Source organism: Henckelia pumila, chromosome 4 (assembly GCF_033568475.1).
Source record: "Henckelia pumila isolate YLH828 chromosome 4, ASM3356847v2, whole genome shotgun sequence".
Classification (NCBI taxonomy): Eukaryota; Viridiplantae; Streptophyta; class Magnoliopsida; order Lamiales; family Gesneriaceae; genus Henckelia; species Henckelia pumila.
Window position 1 is genome coordinate 229,922,202 of NC_133123.1, and position 12,526 is coordinate 229,934,727.

At 37.7% G+C, this 12,526-nt stretch overlaps 1 non-coding gene across 1 annotated transcript; it reads left to right on the forward strand.

Annotated features, from left to right (window-relative positions):
• The first annotated feature begins 10,523 nt into the window (after positions 1-10,523).
• On the forward strand, positions 10,524-10,629 carry LOC140869976 (small nucleolar RNA R71). The gene has a single exon (XR_012146963.1). It is a non-coding gene; the product is annotated as a small nucleolar RNA R71 (small nucleolar RNA).
• Positions 10,630-12,526: the final 1,897 nt, after the last annotated feature.

A 12,526-nucleotide genomic window follows, 5' to 3' on the forward strand; every position in this document is an offset into this window, starting at 1 on the left:
GGATGCATAAATAGAGTATGACATGACATTGATTGATGCTCCTAGATCTAACATGGCCTTTTCAAGTCTAATATTACCTATAGTGCATGGGATGGAGAACATACCTGGATCCTTGCATTTGGTGGGTAATTTTCTTTGGATCACTGCAGATACATTCTCACCTAACTCCACTTTCTGACAACCCTTCAAAGTCTGTTTCCTCTTAGCTGTGCACAATTCCTTTAAAAACTTTGCGTATCGAGGTACCTGCTTAATGGCATCTAGCAATGGAATGTTAACCTCACATCTACGAAAAGTTTCATATAACTCTTTAATTCACTCACCTTTCCTAGAGTCCTTAAGAGCTAAGGGGAAAGAGGCAACAGGCTTATATTCAGATAGAGGAGGAAACTTACCTCTTGGCGAATCATCCTTGGATGATTTTTCCTCACTTACCTTTTGCTCTCCTTCGTGTAGCTTCTCTTTGGGCTCAACCTCAACTTCCTTCTCCTTCATTTTCAACTCCTTCCCAGTTCTTAAAGTTATTGCACTAGCGTTCTCTCTTGGATTTACCACGGTTTGAGATGGCAGACTGTTGGAATTTTGTGCCTCTAGCTTGTTGATTGCTGTAGCGAGCTGTCCCATTTGAGTAGTTAAGTTTTGGACACTTGCTCGGGTGTCCTATTGAAAAGATGCAGTATTAGTTGCAAGTTCCTTAACGATATTTTCGAGAAACTCACCTGGTGTTGGTATCTGAGGTCTCTGCTGCTGCTGTGGAAAGGGTGGCCTAAAAGCTTGATTTGGCGGTGGAGCCTGAGGTCCATGTTGATTTGCCTGCTGATTCCCGTATCTAAAATTGGGATGATCCTTCCAACCAGGATTGTACGTGTTGGAATACGGATCATACTTCCGTTGTGGTGGACCAGGAAATCCTCCAGTAGCGTTTACCTGCTCAATTGATTCCTCTTGAAGTGTAGGACACATATCAGTGGCGTGTCCTATTGCAGCGCAGATGCCACAAGCCTTTGCAGTCTGCCCATTCCCTACAGCCATGTAACGCACAAGAGTGGTTAATTCAATTAATTGTTGTTCAAGGGAAGAGACATTCACCTCATTGTTTCTCCTCGGTGCATGATCAGTTCTGTTGGTGCCAAATTGCTGAGAATTGGCAGCCATATTCTCTATTAAGTTCCTTGCTTGCATCGGAGTTTTATCCACAAAAACTCCTCCACTAGCAGCATCTAGCATACTCCTGTCATGAGGTATCAAACCTTCATAGCAATATTGAATTAAGAGGTTTTCACTTATCTGATGTTGCGGGCAACTAGCGCATAGCTTTTTGAACCGCTCCCAATACTCGTGAAGTGATTCCCCCGTCATCTGCTTGATCCCATAGATCTCTTTCCTGATGTTTGCTGCTCTCGATGCTGGAAAATATTTTTTAAGAAAAATCCTTTTCATGTCAGTCCAGGTTGTAATCGATCCAGAGGGCAAGTAGTATAGCCAATCCTTAGCAGCACTCTTCAAAGAGAAAGGAAAGGCTTGAAGCTGGATCTGCTCCTCTGTTACTCCATGTGGCTTCATGCTAATACACACTACATGGAACTCCATCAGATGCTTATGAGGATCTTCACCTGCAAGACCATGGAAAGAAGGCAGCAAGTGAATTAATCCAGATTTTAATTCGAATGTAGCATTATTTTCTAATGGGGGAAAAGTAATGCATAAGGGTTGTTGATTCAAATCTGGAGTGCCCAATGGTCTGAGGCTCAGGTTCGCATTATCAGTCATCTCTTCTTCTTCTTCAGGAAAAACAGCTCGAGCAGCGGCTTCTTGTTGTTGCCTACGACGTTCTCTCCTTTGTCTATGCAAGGTTCTTTCAATTTCCGGATCGTAGAGAAAGTCTTCCTCAGTAAGATCACCTGAAAGAATGAACTAAAGAAGAAAAAGAAAGCAATTAAGAAAAAGAACACAATAAATTAACACCGTTCCCCGGCAACGGTGCCAAAATTTGGTAGCGCTTATCGCGTACGCCCAAATTACCCGACACAATCAGATAAACAAATTAGTGTAGTAGTGTGACTAGGGATCGTTCCCACGAGGAAAGGGAAATTTAAAAAATGTTCTTTAAAATAAAAAAGGGGTTTTCAAGTTCGGATTAACTACTAAGAAATTTAAACAACTAAAATTCACTGGCATGCAAAAATTAAATAAAGAGTGGGGAAATTCAATAAGAGACAAGCCTTGGTTTCGGTCAACTACACCCTTGATTTCATTCGTTCGATCATCGATTATCTAAAAATCTTTAATCACGTAGAATATTCATCATTGAAAATTAAATTTCTGTTTTACCTAAATCTTAGTTAACTAGACACGAGCGTTCTAAGATAACCCTTATCAATGAATCAACCCAATACAAGCGATTAGATATAAACTCACGATAGTATGCAAACTAGTAAAACTGATAAATCTAGACAACTCATACACAAGCGGATGAATTTAGCCTAGTCAATTATTATCCCTACAATTCCTAACCTCACAAGCGGACGATTATTAATTGTAGTTGCTTCGCAAATCAGATAATTCGAACAATTACGGATTCAAACTCTAATTTAGCAGTAGATTATATATAAGAATTATCAGGTGATCAATCTAATAATCAAACATACAATCATGAAATAAATCAAAATAATACTTGATACTCAACAATAATCAAAATCTATAAAACATGAATCTCTCGAATAAATTAATCAAGGGCTTCGTCTTCCTTAACCAAGTATTAAAAACTAGCCAACACAATTCATGAATAACAAAGTAAGAATAATAAGAAAAGATGGAATTCTCCAATTCTTAGAAAAAACCTAGTCTCCCTTTTTTACGTTTTCTCCCCTCTTTCCGACAATCCAAAAACTCCTTCTTGGTAACAAATCGTCCAAAGATAATCCTAGGAATTAAAACAAGAGTTTCCAAAACATAAAATTCTTCCAAAAATAAGTCTGTGCGACCGACGGCGCGGGCGCTCCATATAGTGGCGTGCACGCTCAATCTTTACGCATTTTTTCCTCTTTTCTTCTCAGCAATGGCGCGTGCGCGCCTTAGTATAGAGCGGGCGCCCAATGCTCACGCAAAAATTCCATATTCCTCTATATCATCGCGCGGGCGCTCCTCGCTCTCGAATTTCTCCTTTTCTTCAATTCCTTAAGCCTTCAATTCTTGATCTTTCCTTCCCTCTTTTGCACTTATATCCATCAACTCGATTCCCACGCCTTGTTCCCTTCATACAACAAAAACAACAGAAAAGCGCATAAAACCGACCAATAAAACACAAGAGTCAAGCACAATACTAACAATAGAAGCGCATAAAATGCACTTATCAATAGTCATAGCCTGACTATACTCCTCTCTTGAGTGGCGACATTCAAGGTGATTTATCCACCGTCTTTGAAAAACTCAGATTAGTCCTGCACTTGTAGGCTTCACCACTATAGAAATTTTGCACTGGACTAATTTCTGCAGAAAGCTGAACCTGCAGACATTCACCACCAATATCATATATTTCATCAACAAAATTGACAGCAGAGAAAGATTTTAAAGTTGGGCTCTCAGTAGCCGACTTCAGCATTTTAAAAATAAATTGCTCATCATTCAGTCTCAATACTAATTCTCCTTTTTTCACATCAATTAACGCTCTACTAGCAGCAAGAAAAGGACGCCCTAAAATCATAGGCACCTCACAATCCTCATCCATGTCAAGAATAACAAAATCTACAGGATAAATCAACTTGTCTATCTTGACTAGGACATTCTCCACTACTCCTCTTGGGTATTTAATTGATCCATCAGCAAATTTAAGAGAAATATTCGCTGGTTCAATGTTGCATATACCCAATTTCTTAGCAAGTTGTTGCGTGTTTTTCGTTCGCAAGCGCACGATGTCAAGTAATAATATAGGAATTAAGTCCAAGTCGATCCCACGGAGAATGAATAAATGATATTATATCAAATATTTGTAACTAATAAAATCTTAATCCTATGTAGAGCTACGAAATTGATCTGATTTTATAAAACTAAAATTTTCAAGAAACAAAACTAAATAACCACGAGTTCATGAGAGAAAAAAACAATAAGCGATGAATGCTAGAGTTTCGACTTCACTTAACTGTCCACCACAAGTTATTTCTAATGATTGTTCAATTATCAATTCTTCTAGTTTACTAGCCAAGAATCCCTATTATTTTCTACTACCTCTCTCGAGTGTCAAGAAGAATTTTGTATTCAATAGCAAACTCAATATGTATATCTAAGTTTAACTATTAAATCCGATAAATGGCACGAGAATTCTTCTAAAGACTTCTATGGAGTTATATGCCTCTCGAACAATATAAACACCAAAGATGTATTTTCCTATGTCGTATTCAAAATCTCCTCTCTCGAGTGATAGATTCTAAATCAATTATCATTCAATCTATGACGAGTAAATTGAAAGCATTAAAATCAGGAAAACACAAATAAACTGTGCGAAGAATTCAAATATATAAATCAAAATATCTCAATCATGGTTTCCAGTCAAGATCCGTCAACCTCTAGACTAAGAAATTAGTTCATAACAAATTCAGAGATCAAACAAAACTTGTTCTTCAAATAATCCATCAAACTAGAAAAATGGAGTTTAAAGGAAAACTAGAACGAAGTAAAATTAAGCTTTTCCGTCGCCGGTTGCCGTCGTCTTCTGTCTTCGTATCAAATTCTCGAGCTCTTGTGCACTTCAAAACACTCAATAGCCGTCTCTATGCTCTAAAAACTCTCTAAACCCTCGTATCCTCCAGAATAAGTCATAAAATCCCTTTTAAAACTCGATTAATGACTTTCCATATTTTTGGAGATTGTGCAGCACTGGCGCGCTAATAATTCGGCGCTGGGGCGCTCAAGTTTCGTATTTTATTTTTCAATGACGGATGTCTAGCGCTGGAGTGCTCAAAATACGGTGCTGGAGTTCTCTGGGCATGAATTTACGGGCGCTGGAGTGCTAGAAAACTAGAGCGGGGGCGCTACTTGTTCTTCCATTTCACCATCAGCGCAACAGTTTTGTAAAAATCATAATTTAAGTTCTAGCCGTCGGATCGAGCTGAAATTTTGACAAAAACTTTAAAACATCTTAAAATTCAATTTGAACGATGGAGATCGGATTTGGATGTTTGTAACATTCCCAGTAATTTTCTGAAGTTTTCTGTCCCGTAATTCGTCTTTCCGCTTCTTCTTGCTACTTTTCTTCAAATCCTTGCAACTCACAAAAACAACAACAAATACGCATAATATTCACTTGATATATCACAAAATCCAAGTCAAATCATATATAAATTAAGTGCATAAAATGCACTTATCAAATCCCCCTAAACTTAGACTTTTGCTAGTCCCGAGCAAAATAGTAATGAGCTATATAGTCGACCTCCGAATTTATACATTCCAAGATTCAATACACATGTCGGCTAATGTTCTCAAGAGTTTTCGTGAGTGTGTGATTTGCCAATCTCATCTACCCAACTAACTTTTGTTAAAATCATGCAATCCATAAGCTTCATAAAATCATTAACTCAGCCCTCAAGTTTCAAAATACTCTCAACCAAGTTCAAATTTTTCTCACACGGATCAACAGAACTTTTTCGATTAACATTAGGCTCAACTATAATCAGCAGGAGATAAGCATCCATATATATATCAATGTAGATAAGGACTCATGATGCAAAGCAAATGGAATTGAATATTTTCAATTTGTGCAGGATTATGAGTAGCTAAAATTATTTTATTTGCATTGCCAGACATTAGTCTTGGCTTTCTTCTACTCCATACATCTCCATCTTTATGCCTTGTATTTGGACTAGAATTTCAATCCATTTTTTTTTTCTTTTCAAGGCCTCTCCTCACCTTACTTTCTCCGCCATTACTTTTCTTTGAACTTTTTAGCTACTCAATTTGTTTTGGATTTTTCATGAATATAGAATGGCTAAAAAAAACTCAATAGATTCGAAAAAAAACGCCTAAATCACTTCTGTGATCTTAAAAATCTACCTCAGTTTCAAATAAAAATCACAAGAGTTAAGAATCAAATCCTCTAATCTACATCACAAATCCACATAATTTTTTTTCTAATTGCTAGGAGTATCAAAAATCATGGCATTCGTGCATAAATGTGAGAACTCAAGATTAAATATAGCTAACATAAACTTTTTCAGCACACAAAATTTTTTTTCATCACAGGCCAACACAATTACAACATCATGCCTTCAACTCCAACTAACTCATAAAAAATTTCAAATTTTCACAATTTTTAAACACCCCCCCAAACTTAAATTGTGTATTGTCCTCAATGTACAGTATTCATTAAAAACAAGGGACGCATACCTTAGGCACCAAGCGTCAGTACTCGGCACCATCTTAATCACTCAAAACTCTTCATCAGGGGTGGCTCCTAAACTCTTTCAGCTCCATACTTTTTAACCTACACAATTCAAAATCATTATTAATGTCTATTTTCCTCATGATAAAAATAAAAACAAAAACAACTAAAAGAAAATAAAAAAACGCAAAAAACAACTAGCTTGGGTTGCCTCCCAAGAAGCGCTTAGTTTATAGTCCATAGCCCGACTTTATTCCCATTCTAGCCCGGTTTCGCTTTCTTGAGGGTCTTCCCTTTCGCTTTCACCCTCCAAATATATTCAACAACCTTTTTAAACTTTGATTTCTTCTTCGTTTTCTTCTTCTTCTTTGGCACCTTCGGATCATTCTTCTTTGAATCTATCTCATGAACAAGTTTGGGATGGCCATCCAGCTTCACAACTCGCTTAATCATACATAATTCCTCGATGGGTGGATTACTTGATTTCTTGAATATGTTAAAAATAACTCTTTCTCCGTCCGTACCCATCGACAACTCACCATTATTCACCTCAATATTGGCATCAGCAGTGGCCAAGAAAGGTCTCCCCAATATTAGTGGAATATTTGCATCCTCCTCCATATCTAGCACAACAAAATTCGCCGGAAAAATAAATTTATCTATTTTTACCAAAACATCTTCTGTAAGGCCCGAGATTATTTAATTTTAATCTGAGATTATTTAATTTGAGAATTTTTGGAGTTTAGATTTAAATTCTAATATTCTTAAATTATTTAGGATTGCAATTGAATTAGAAAGAAGTTTCAAGGGCCAATTTGCAAATAGTGAAGAAATGAAGGGCCAAAGTGCAATTATGGTTTTTTGAGTGGGACACTTGTCTACTATGCATATTCACGTGTATTGTGTATGAAATTCATCAGATTTATCAATTCCTTCAGCCAAGAAACCGAGAGTTATCTTCTTCTTTTCAAATTTTCATCTTAAATCTTCCATATTTCAAGATCTGTGCATCCAAATTAAATTTCGGGCATAGTTCCGCGATCCTTGAAAGACGAGCTTAGATTTGGTGTAAGTATCTTTATGGTCCAGCATATTTTGAAATTGAGATGATAAAGAACTCAGAATTTGAGTATGGATATGTGTTCTTGAGTTTTTATGTGTTGTATTATCACAATCGGGTCGAAGAACGGATGTCGTTTGGAATTTATGTTATTTTTCCAGCTAATATTCGAACCTAACCATGTCTGAGTTGCTGGTTTTTGATGATATATTGCTGATATGAGATTCTTGTGAGTTACATTTGATTGATAGATTGGTTAGATTTCAGTTTCGATTACCGATTTCGTACTGTTACGCCGTCGGTTTGAAAAATGATCAAGTTGGAGTCTAGATTGTTTGAGATGGATATTGTTTGAGTTATTGCTTATATATATAGCTTGAATATGATTCCTTTAAGATTGATTAAGAGCTTGATTGAACTCGAGAATCCCGACTTCCAAACCGATCGACGGAAGAACAAGGTTTGTGACTTGTTAGCCTTGAAGATTGAGAAGAGTATGAGCAGATTTTGATTGTGTTCTTGTTGTGCAGCTAGATCAGATTTGAAGAGCTTTGAAACCAAGTTTGAAAGGTATAAGACAACCTTTGAATAAGGGCTTGTACATTCAAGAGATTTTGCTTGAATGCCCTTCCAAAATCACATACTATGTGCTTATATATCTTGTATTTGCACATTTACTTGCTTGTTTGACTTAGCTTGTTATTAGTTGGCTTTTACTTTTATGCTTCTAGATTTTGATGCATTCATCTTGAGCCAACAACCCTTTGAGATTTGAAATGGCAGATTCGTCAAAAGAATACGGACGTTTGGATATATATAAAGGAACCTAGGAGATAGATCAACTCCTATTGTTAGAAACTTGATATAGTATGCCAAAGTCCGGGAAAAGAGCTCAACGCCACCCCGAAAGGGAGAGTAGGTGGGAGATTTGTTGTGTTCTTCTTTCCCGGGATCCCAAGAACCGATATAGATCTTGATAGCATATTTTAAACTCATGCATTGCAATAGATTGGTTTAATGCTTGTTGAGATGTTTATATGAGTATTTATTTAAACTGTATGATATGCATGATATAGTTGTTTTATACTGGGATTCAATTCTCACCGGAGACATCCGGCTATTTCTATGTTTGTATGTGTGCATGGGAATAGATGGGGCGAGCACAGGACAAAGAAGGTTGTAAGCAGAAAGAGGTGGAGTTAGATGTGGTGAACTCGGGTTTATGTAATAGAGATGATGTCAACCTTTGTATCTAGATCTTGTATATGTTTTGTTATAAACACTTACTCATAAAGACTTGTATGTTTGTCAAGAACAAGAGTATGTAAGATCTTGTGGGTTGTATATCAAGTTCTATGTTGTGTTGCTTGGTTCACTTATAGTTATGCATGTTTTTGCTTAGATTTTGAAGCATGCATCATGTTTGAAAAGTTAGATGTTGTTTGAGATTCAAAACAGGGGCAAAGGAACCATTTTTCAGCTCTTTGGAAGCCAAATCAGAGGGTCAGGCGCGTCCGCCCAGCCCAGAGGCGCGGCCGCGCCTAACCAAGGCACTTTGGGTGCCTTGGCCCGAGCCTAAGGCGCGCCCGCGCATCAAGGTGGTCTAAAAAAAAATGTTGATCTTTTGCGACGTGTTTTTGTGTCGCCAAATGTAGGGTTTTGCGTCGCTAAATGTCCTGTAGTATTTATTTGATTTTTAAGCAGATTAATATTCTGATTGAATATTTCTTGTTATTAATCGCCCTTTAAGATGTGATTAGCACCCGAGGTCCCCACATCTTCAATGATTCCAAGCGGATATGTGATAGATCTATCAGCTAGCTGCAATGCGATCATTGTGGCCTTCACCTCGCCAAGTTTTAAGCTCCTGAAAATAGACAAAGGCATCAGATTAATGCTAGCTCCTAGATTGCAAAGTGCATTATTAAAATAAGAAGAACCAACAGTGCAAGGAATAGTAAAACTCCCTGGATCCTTCAGCTTTTGTGGCATCTTCTTTTGGAGCATAACACTACATTCTTCAGTTAAGCTCACCACCTCATTCTCTTGTAGCCTCCTTTTCTTAGACATCACCTCTTTAATAAACTTCGCATAATTCGGCATTTGTGCCAAAGCATCAGCAAAAAGGATGTTGATATGTATCTTCTTGAAAATATCCAAGAATTTTGAGAACTGCTCGTCCACTGCCTTCTTCTTGAACATTTTGGGGTATGGAAGAGGAGGTTTTACATCGTTTTCTGCTCAGGTTCAGACTTTTTCTCCTCGACCTTCTTCTCGTCAACTGCAACTTTTTCAGACGTCTTGCTCTCATATTTGCCCTCTTCATTATCCACCTGCTTCCCACTCCTCAACGTGATAGAATTACACTGCTCCTTGGGATTCACCTCAGTATTGCTTGGGAATTGGCCTCTGTTATTATCTTTCAGTGCGTTCGCCAACTGCCCAATGCTAGTCTCCATGGATTGCAATACAGCACCCATGTTGGCCACATGCGTCTCTAAGCTCTCAAGGCGAGTCTCAGTCCTCGCCATCCTTTTGCTCGATTCCTGCACAAAAGCATTAACAACATCCTCCAAAGGAGGCTTACCCTCACCCTTATTTGTATTGTATCCCGGAGGAGGATTCAACACATTATTATTGTTAGCATAAGAAAAATTTTCATGATTACGCAGACTAGGGTGATATTGATTGGGTACAGGATTACCTCGATAGTTGTTGTAATTTCTGTTGTTCACATATTGAGCTTGCTCCACACTCTCAAATCCATTAGCAGAATTTACGGCAGTCGCCAGCGATGCTGTCTTAATAGAAACTTGATTTCCTTTGGTCAGTGCAACCAACTGTGTAGAAATAGTAGCCATCTGAGCAGTCAAAGCAGTGAATGCATCAACCTCATGAATTCCAGCAGACTTCCTTATTATAGATCTCTCACTCGGCCACTGATAACTGTTAACAGTCATTTGCTCAAGCATCTCATAATCCTGTTCAGGAAATTTAGAAAATATTGAACCTCCAGCTGCAGCATCCACAGAAATCCTCGTTGGGCCATTCAAACCATTGTAGAATAACTCAATCTGTTCCCAATCCAGAAAATTATGGTTTGGACACTTCCTAAGCAACTCCTTGTACCGCTCCCAAGCTTCATAAAGCTGCTCAAAATCTTGCTGTTTGAAAGTAGTGATCTCAATTTTCAGCTGGGCAGACTTGACAGGAGGAAAGTACTTTGCCAGAAATTTGGATGCCATGTCTTTCCATGTAGTGATACTCCCAAGAGGTAGTGACTGCAACCAACTACGAGAATTGTCCCTAAGAGAGAACGGGAACAATCGTAGTCTGATGGTGTCCTCAGTAACACCATGAATCTTCAATGTGTCAGCAATCTCCAAAAAAGTACGCAGATGCAGATTTGGATCTTCAGTAGCTGCACCCCTAAACTGATTCTGCTGCACCATATTAATCAGAGCTGGCTTCAACTCAAAATTATTTGTCGTGATGTTCTGCCGAGCTATCCTAGAATAATGAGTATTGATCACTGGTCGAAAGTGATCTCTGATCGGCACCGGAGCATTATTGACAGCTCTTTCCATTTCTTCAGCCATTTGTTTCAACTCTTCTCTTCTAGCTTTTCTCAAAGCTTTAACAGTTTTCTCGATTTCCGGATCAAAGAGCATCGACTCGTAACTTTGGCTTTTTCGCATAAACTGCATAGACAGGAAATATTTAAAATTAGAACCAACAAAATAAAATAAAATGCTCTAAATCAAAATTAATTAAGACCAATTAGCACAATTTAATATAAATCAAATAAAATTCATTCCCCGACAACGGCGCCAAAAACTTGTTGCGTGTTTATCGCTCGCAAGCGCACGATGTCAAGTAATAATATAGGAATTAAGTCCAAGTCGATCCCACGGAGAATGAATAAATGATATTATATAAAATATTTGTAACTAATAAAATCCTAATCCTATGTAGAGCTACGAAATTGATCTGATTTTATAAAACTAAAATTTTCAAGAAACAAAACTAAATAACCACGAGTTCACGAGTGAAAAAATCAATAAGCGATGAGTGCTAGAGGTTCGACTTCACTTAACTGTCCACCACAATTTATTTCTAATGATTGTTCAATTATCAATTCTTCTAGTTTACTAGCTAAGAATCCCTATTATTTTCTACTACCTCTCTCGAGTGTCAAGCAGAATTTCGTATTCAATAGCAAACTCAATATGTCTATCTAAGTTTAACTATTAAATCCGGTAAATGGAACGAGAATTCTTCTAAAGACTTCTATGGAGTTATATGCCTCTCGAACAATATAAACACCAAAGATGTATTTTCCTATGTCATATTCAAAATCTCCTCTCTCGAGTGATAGATTCTAAATCAATTATCATTCAATCTATGGCCAGTAAATTGAAAGCATTAAAATCAGGAAAACACAAATAAACTGTGCGAAGAATTCAAATATATAAATCAAAATATCTCAATCATGGTTTCCAGTCAAGATCCGTCTACCTCTAGACTAATAAATTAGTTCATAACAAATTCAAAGATCGAACAAAACTTGTTCTTCAAATAATCCATCAAACTAGAAAAATAGAGTTTAAAGAAAAACTAGAACGAAGTAAAATTAAGTTTTTTCGTCGCCGGTTGCCGCCGTCTTCTGTCTTCGTATCAAATTCTCGAGCTCTTGTGCACTTCAAAACTCTCAATAGCCGTCTCTATTCTCTAAAAACTCTCTAAACCCTCGTATCCTCCAGAATAAGTCATAAAATCCCTTTTAAAATCGATTAAATAATTTCCATATTTTTGGAGGCTGCGCAGCGCTGGAGCGCTAATAATTCGGCGCTGGGGCGCTCAAGTTTCGTATTTTATTTTTCAATGACGGACGTCTCGCGCTGGAGCGCTCAAAATACGGCGCTGGGGCACTCTGGACATGAATTTATAGGCGCTGGAGTACTGAAAAACTAGAGCTGGGGCGCTACTTGTTCTTCCATTTCACCATATGCGCAGCATTGTTGAAATAATCATAACTTAAGTTCTAGCTGTCGGATCGAGCTGAAATTTTGGCAGCAACCTTAAAACATCCT